Raw genomic sequence first — 8,415 nt, forward strand, 5'->3', positions numbered from 1 at the left:
ATTATAGTAAAATTAAATATTTAGCTAGTTTCAGATTTAGTTGTATGTATTGCTGAGCACATTAACCTAATTGTTTAAAAAGAAAATTTTTATACATTAGCATTAACTAAAATCTTGAATCCAACTTAGTGGTTACTCAGTTTGTGTCCTTAGTTAATGGATTTCTGTCTATGTCACCAAATCTATGAAACTTACTTGCCCCCTCTAAAGGGACAGGTTTTTAACTTTCAGTTGGTAAGTACCTTCTGAAAATTTTTGTAGTTAATTAAAATATTACTCCATTAATGAAATTGATTTGATGCTGGGTAAATTGTTACCATTTGTTAAAAAGCAGAACAAAGAGTTTCTAAGATTGTTTTTACAAAATCAAAATGTTAATCATTCTTAGTATTTATAGATGTTACTAAGTCATAGCAAGTCTCTTCATTGTAGATTTTGGACAAAATCCTAGGATTTGCTAGAAGGCCAGAATATGTAGATTTAATGATGAACAAGGTCACTATCCTAGAGCTATTTTGCCAAAATTATATTGCTAGTTTTAGGATTGTCTTCATTTTTGTGTGTGTGACAGTTTTTATTCGATTTCGGCGTAGGCTGAAGGGCCTGTGACTATTAATTTCTCAACTTTTACCTAATATAAGGTCAAGATCTTTCAGAGGACCTTGAAAATAATCTACTTTGTATGCTTTCCTTGCCAGAGTAAGCCAAAACTGTCTGAAACAAATGTTATCCAAGTTGTACTTCTGGGTCTACCTTTCCTTGCACCCCTGTGTTAATTTTCTTATTTATAGAACTGTCGGATAGAGAGGTTCAGGAACCCAACCATGTGGACCAGTGTTAACAAGAATCACCACTCCACGTTGGATAATCTGCAATGTGAATCAAGAATTAGGCAAACCTTTTGAGGAGGGCTTAGCATTTTTCCTTCTCATAATCCTGCAAGGGATATGGTAAATGGAAGCCATTGGTTTGACTAGCTGCTTCATTGTGATGATAGTACTTCTTTCTAGATAGGTTTCATCCAGAAAATTCCCTTGCTAAGTAGTTTTTGGTAGTGAAAAGGCTGTTATCATTAGGTTTAGAAAATAGGTAATAGGCATGTTAGTACACATTAAATTGTTCCTATCAGTGGATCTGTTAGCATGAAAACTGACGCTGGTTCTCAGTGTACTATCTATCCCTCTTTCCCATATATTTCTACTTTCCTCATTTCAAAAATTTTCATAATTGGTGGGAGTAAGCGATGTTATATTGTGAACATCTTTTCCATGTCAGTTACTTCCACAACAGAATTTAGTCATTTCTGTCTTACGGCTATCCCATGATGTCACCATTTCCCGTTAGTCCTTGTTAACTGTGCGTGGGGGAGGGCATTGAGAAACCTCGTAAAAGTGATCCTATTTAATAAAGGTTAAGAATAATAGGTGGTTCTTTTTAAATTACCTTTCTACATAGGTGTATCAGAGTATTCCAGTTATGTATCTTCAGGTGACCACTTAAAATAATCAAAAATTGTGAAAGATTCTATTTTCCTAGCTACCGTGTGGGCTTTTCCACCTCTCCACACCAGTGTTTATCTGCTTTTACATTTTAACGATAGCATTTGTACACCGGTGCAAGAGAACTTGTGTAGGAAGAATAAATGGTTAGGTATTTTAAATAGTAAAGTTCACGGATCAGAAGTGTGGATTGGAATGCAAGCAAGGAAAACGGCTGAAGAGAAACTGCACCTTGAGTACCCTCGGGGTGCTTCTTAGAGGTTTTAGAAGATGGAGCTGTTTATGAGGATGCCTAAATGAGTTCCTGCTGCCTTAGGGTTTAAAATTATTAATCTTAAATCTTGTGCATAAATACCTCTTAATAGGAAGATCTTAAGGAGCTATATGATACTCAGCTCAAAACAAAAAAAAAAAACAAAAGAACTGACTTAGTAACAAGTTAGTTTAAGAGGAAGTAGTGAGAGCCAAGATTATAGTACTTTGCTCAAAGCCTACCAGCAGCATTTCAGTGTTTACCCAGAGCCTCTAGCAGTGCTATGCATAATTTACTGTATATATTAATATTAACAGCAAGATGTGAAAGTCAATCTCAGCACCTTACAAGCTGTGCAAAACCTCAAATTATTGGAGATGACCTATCCCCCAGACATAGAATATGGTTCTGTTAAATTAGAATGTTCTTGGACAGGTCAACAGTAGTTAGGCTCTATTCAAATTGAAAATTTAAGGGTTTCTTTTTCAATGTGATACTGTAACTATTAGAATAGTTAAAAATGGAAAATAGGGGGCCTCCCCTGGGGCGCAGCGGTTGAGTGATGGGCTGCAAGGCTGTCCACAGCCTCTGCAGCGCCGGTTCGTTCCCCGGCGAGGGTCCCACAAAAAAAAAAGAAAGAAAATAGGACCTCCCTGGTGGCACAAGGGATTAAATCTCAGCACTATTAAGCTATCCACAGCCACTGTGGCATGAGTTCGATGCCTGGCCAGGGAGCTCACGCACATGGTGCAGCAGACCTCTCCTGCCTTGCCTGCTGCTCCCCTCAGCAGTGTATTTCAGTACATCTGCCTGTTCTGCTCCCCACTCTGTCTCTGGTGAATCCTCTCATCCTCCACCCTCTAGTCTACACCCCAGTTTTTGTATGCATAAATAAATAACTGGAAAAATAAACTGGAAAATAAGTCATATTTTTCTACTTTAAAGCACCAAGGTTCATACCTATTCCATGACATTTTCCAAAATGAAAAGCAAACACAGTGGCACTTTTTTTTTTTTTTTTAAGATTTATTTATTTATTTATGCAAGCACTGGGTACAGTCAGAAGGGTGGGGGTGGTGAGAGAATTCACCAGAGTCAGGGCGGAGAGCAGAGCAGAAAGACTGACGAAGTACACTGCTGAGGGGAGCAGCGGGCAGCAGGAGAGGTCTGCGCGCCATGTGGGACCCACGCTGGCAGCCAGGGATCGAACTGCAACCCAGCGCTCAACCTCTGCGCCACCAGGGAGGCACCACAGTGACACTTTTGACTTGATCCATTCATGTAATTTTAGGGGAACTACCAAGGCATTCTAACAAGAGACATGAATGGTGTAGTGGTTTCAAGTCTACTTTACTCATAGATGGAAAGTGCTGAAGTATGGAAAAGAGGCCATTGTACTTTAAAGGTAAATCTAGAGTTGGATAACGAAAATTCGAAGGATTGAGAGTAGTCTTTGAGGTTTTTAGGTGAGGACAATATGATTATGTAGAGTTTAAAAAATGCCATGCCTTATTAAATTTTTACTGAGCATTAAGAAATTATTACTTAGTAAAGTAAAACTTTCTCTTTTTAAAAAGTTATTTATGCATACAAGAACTGGGGTATAGGCCAGAGGTGGTGGGGAAGTGAGAGGATTCACCAGAGACAACAGGGAGCAGAACAGGCAGATCTACCGAAACTGCTGAGAGGAGCAGTGGGCGAGACAGGAGAGGTCTGCTGTGCCTTTTGAGTACCTCCCTGGCTGGGGATTGAACTTGTGCTGCAGTGGCTGTAGATAGCTTCATAGTGCTGCAACTTAACCCTTTGCGCCACCAGGGAGGCCCCTAAAAAATTTTCTGATAGTAAGACCATTTAAAACCACAGGGGAAGAATGGAGAAATGTACTAGTTCATCCCTTCCACAGGAGTGGAGTCTACACGTGACTTAAATACTTTTCATAAATATGTGTGGAAATAATTGTGTGGGTCTCTGAAAACGACTTTTAAGAAAGCAACTCTCTTAAACCCGTCTGCGACCTCAGTTCAGGACTTTAAATCTGGCTATTAGCAAAAACCAAGAATGGACTATAAAATGGGCTCTTGGTTGTGTGATTAGATTAAATCACAACTTTTCCAATTCTGTACATTACTAAATACGTACTTCTTGGGCACATTAAGTCACCCAAAGGCGAGAGGATGTTTATTTTTAATTCGCGAAGCTCCAGTCATCTCGAGGCCAGGCTTCATAGGTTTGCCTTTCCATTACATGGTTGAAGGTTCCCAGCTCTTAATCTGAGAGCCACCCTCTCGCATGAAGTTGAGAAGGCAAACTCCAAAAATGTCTCCTCTTCCCGTCCAGTTTCCAGTGTCTTGATGCACATGGAAACCAATGAGGTCATATCCTCACGCCGAGAGGCGCGGGGCGAGGACTCTGGAGACCCGTCATGTTTTGTTCTGCCTTCCAAGCAAGTGAATCCTAATGCTTTTTCAAAAAAGAACATTTTTTTTTTTTTTTTCCTTTATAGAGGCATGTCTTATCCACTTATTTGTCTGTTCGTTTGTTTCATCTATACATGCACTGGGCACAGTCAGAAGCGCGGGAGGGTGAGAGAATTCACCAGAGCCAGAGCAGGGAGCAGAGCAGGCAGAAGGACCGAAGTACACTGCTGAGGGGAGCAGCGGGCGGCAGGAGAGGTCTGCACACCATGTGGGATCCTCCTCCGGTGGCCGGGGAGCAGCCGGGAATCGAACCGGCGCCGCAGAGGCCGCGGGCAGCTTCGCAACCCAGCGCTCAACCGCTGCGCCACCGGGGAGGCCCACAAAAAAGAACATTTTCATGTGAAAGATGATACTTGTGGTCAAGGGTGTGGGCCTACCTCTGTGACTGACTTCACTAGCCGACAACTCTTTCTTGCTGTTCTGTTTCATTTCCTCAGCCTTTTCAGTAGCCTCCCTTCAGCTCTTCCCCCAGTGGGAATAGCATCCTCCTTTTCTCCTGCCCCCACCACCGTCGGACACCTTTAGTTAAACTCTTCTGGGTAAAAGAGGGGCTCCATTGGGCTCAAAGTCTGTCTCTGAGACCTTCAGTTCAAGCAGAGCACTGAAGGGAATTGAGTTTGCCACCAGCAAGAGTAGTACATCTGATTTTTCAGTCATTTCCCTTGCTTTCCCGGTCATTTAGTCTAGGAAATGGCTCCTAGATGAGTCCTACCAAGCTTATTCTCCTGCTTTGCACTTTTTTTTTTTAATTGAAGCAACATTGCATTATAACAAGTGTCACAGGTGCACCACTGAAAACGTGGATACTGCATTAAGTTCACTAAAAGTCCAGTTCCAGCCTTCATACCATTATCAAGATCCCTTAATTTGGGGCTTCAAAAGAGTATAACCATATTTTGTAGATTGTGTACTTTGAGTCTTACTTCCCTTATCTATAAAATGGAAATAATCCCCACTGTGGGCTATATGAAACTCCAGAAAGAAAATAAAACCTGGGCCTCCCTGGTGGCACAAGGGGTTAAATTGCAACACAATGAAGCTTCTGCAGCCACTGCAGCACCAGTTCAATCCTGGCCAGGGAGCTACCCACATGGCACAGCAGACCTCTCCTGTCTCGCCCACTGCTCCCTTCAGCAACGTATTTTATTAGATCCGCCTGTTCTGCTCCCCACTCTGTCTCTGGTGAATCCTCTTACCCCACCTCACACCTCTGGTCTGTACCCCAGTTCTTGTATGCAAAAAAAAAAAAACCAAATCTTTAAAAAAAAAAAAAAAGAAAGAAAAACCTAAATATGAGATCCTGTGAAATAATTTGCTTTCCTGAGTAGTTATACCTCGTGTTCCGGTTCTCTTTAAAACCTAGCATAACCCTGAAAAAACTTTTGAAGTAGAGCAGTGTAAAATAAAAGTAAAAAGCCTTTGAGTTTTAGAACACTCACTACTTTTAGCCGGGTGACCCAGTTAGTACAAAGTGAGCTCAGGTGCATAATCTTATCTTTACCACAGCCCCAGGAGTGTAGGGACTGTCACCTCCAGGTTGCAGAGAAAGAAACAGAGGCATCTTAGTTTAAATAACGGGCTTAAGGTAAAAAGAAATCTAAACATGTTTTCAGAAAGATTTCATAGAAAATGTATCACTACATTTGGGATATGAGCGTACAATTGGGATATGAGCTTTCTTCATTTACTGGGTTGTTGGCAAAGTCATGATGCATTTTTTCTTCGAAAATCATAGGAAAAAAATGCATCATGACTTTACCAACAACCCCAAAACTTGGTTCTCTAATTCCTAGGCTTGCCAATCAAAAGATTTCTGTAGCGCTTCTTAATAGGGTTCATTTTATCATGCCCATGATGGTTTTGGACCAGATTAAGGTACCAATTCATGTTTCAGAATTGATTTGTGGGCTCATTAGTCACTGAAGAGCTCTGCCAGCCAAATGAATGGTCAAAATTGGCCAAAATTTGTCAAATCAGGATATTTACTTCGTTTTTTTAAATTTCATGTTTGAGACCATCCAATGAGCTGATAGTGGCCCATCTTCCATTCTCATTAAGATGCCACGGTGAGCATTCCTATGCCTCCGACCCCTTTACAAAGCTCTCCTGCACTTGCTAGTGCTCTGGAGATGGCTGCCACCCCTGGGCTGACTTTACAGCTGACCAGATGCTCCCTTTGCTGTACTTGTCACCCAGGACAGATGTTCCAAAGCCTGACCCTTCCATCAACTTGCCTCAGGATCTATTTGGTGAAAGATACTATGTTGTACAGTTGTCTAAAAATCCCTATTCTGAATGCTTTTTTTTTTTTTTTTTCTACAAGCACTGGGTACAGTCAGAAGCGCGGGAGGGTGGGAGCAGCGGGCGGCAGGAGAGGTCTGCGCACCATGTGGGACCCTCCTCCTGTGGCCGGGGAGCAGCCGGGGATCGAACCGGCACTGCAGAGACTGCGGGCAGTTTCGCAACCCAGCGCTCAACCGCTGCGCCACCAGGGAGGCCCCATTCTGAATGCTTTTATTTGAGAATGCAGGACTTGCACTTTTCTGGGAAGTCTCATTTTTCTGTCGTTTTCCCTTTTGTCCCTGGTTCTTGGAGAAACCAGGGGTCTTAAAAAGCCTCGCCTCTCCGCCTCGGGAGGCCTACTTCTCCGGGGCCCTGAGACATCCTTGCTTTGTTTACTCCCCATTATCCAAGAATGGAAAAAGGCACTCAAGTGTCAGTCTTGGTCATCCTTGAGAGCAGAACGCACTGTCTTCCAGCACACCGAGGCAGCCAGGGCCTTCAGCGCTAACCCCATGGACTTCCTTGTCCTCTAGGGCTTGATATTAACACTGGTTGATCCAACAAAGCTCCCGGTGTATCTGTCATTGTCTCTCAGATCTCTGAAGAACATTAGCTCACGTACGAAGAGACTGGAAACCAACGCTGGGAGTACCCACCAGCATTTCCGTCTCCCACCCTGAGTGTCCACAGCAGACGTTTCCACGCTGCCTGGTTCTATGTGAACATTAGAGTCACCCGGGAGCATTTTTATTTATTTATTTTAAAGATTTATTTATTTATTTAAGCATTGGGGTACAGGCCGGAGGCGCGGGAGGGTGAGAGGATTCACCAGAGCCAGAGCAGGGAACAGAACAGGCAGAAGGACCGAAATACACTGCTGAGGGGAGCAGCGGGCGTGACAGGAAAGGTCTGCTCGCCATGTGGGAATCTCCCTGGCCGGCCAGGAATCAAACCCGTGTTGCAGAGGCTGCGGACAGCTTCACAGCGCGGCGCTCAACCCGCTGTGCCACTGGGGAGGCCCCACCTGGGAGCATTTTTAGATACACTGAGGCTGGTCCTCAGCCTCGAGATCCTGACTCAGTGGGTGGGTGGGGGAGACCGTGTGGTGGCGAGATGGGTGCTTGCCACCGCCCAAGCGAGCCTTGCGCACTCCTGCATTAAGCTGTGAGCCCAGCATTTCTTGAAAGCCTTGAGCTTAATTCTGATCAATAAACAATTTGCATTTTCAGAACATCCGTATTTAATATTAAAATATCTTTAACTCCTCATACACGCTTCCAGTAGTTAAATCAAGGTGCATGGAGAATGTTCCCACACAGCACATTCCTCAGGTGTTCGTCTCTCTGAGGCAGGTGAGGCCTACTTTTTAGAACATTCATTCTCACAGTCTAGAAACTGTTTTGAGAGGAAGTTTTCCAATTTCCAAACAGTGGACAATTTTCCTTGGGCTTCTGAGACCTCCTCTCTCACTGGAACTGAATGGCCAGATTCTCGGAGGGGGGCTTCATAGGCTACGTAGTGCAGTGGCTTCTAAACTAAGAGGGGGACAAACAACTCTGCTTGAGCAGCCTATTTTGACCAGAAAAGGCGGAGAGAGCTGACAGTACAGTAGGGAATATGAGGCCCATGCCAGGACGGAATCCCTTCCTCTGAGTCCTGAAACTTGGGGGCTTTACTTTTTATGTCTTCATTCTAGAACCAGTTCCAATAGGTGATTTTAGTCTTCTGACAATTCCACAAACATGGGAGTTACGCTGTTTTATAGGTGAGAGGCAAATGAGGCTGAGTGTTATGGCCAGATCTGGGAACCAGGATGCTCTGAGGCCAGAACAGGGGTAGGGGAAGCAGCCCACGCTGCCCCTTGGTTGGAACAACCTCCCCTTAAAAGGTGGAATCCACCTTT

This window comes from Talpa occidentalis, unplaced genomic scaffold (genome assembly GCF_014898055.3).
Source record: "Talpa occidentalis isolate TD23 unplaced genomic scaffold, MPIMG_talOcc4v2.1 talOcc4.13, whole genome shotgun sequence".
Classification (NCBI taxonomy): Eukaryota; Metazoa; Chordata; class Mammalia; order Eulipotyphla; family Talpidae; genus Talpa; species Talpa occidentalis.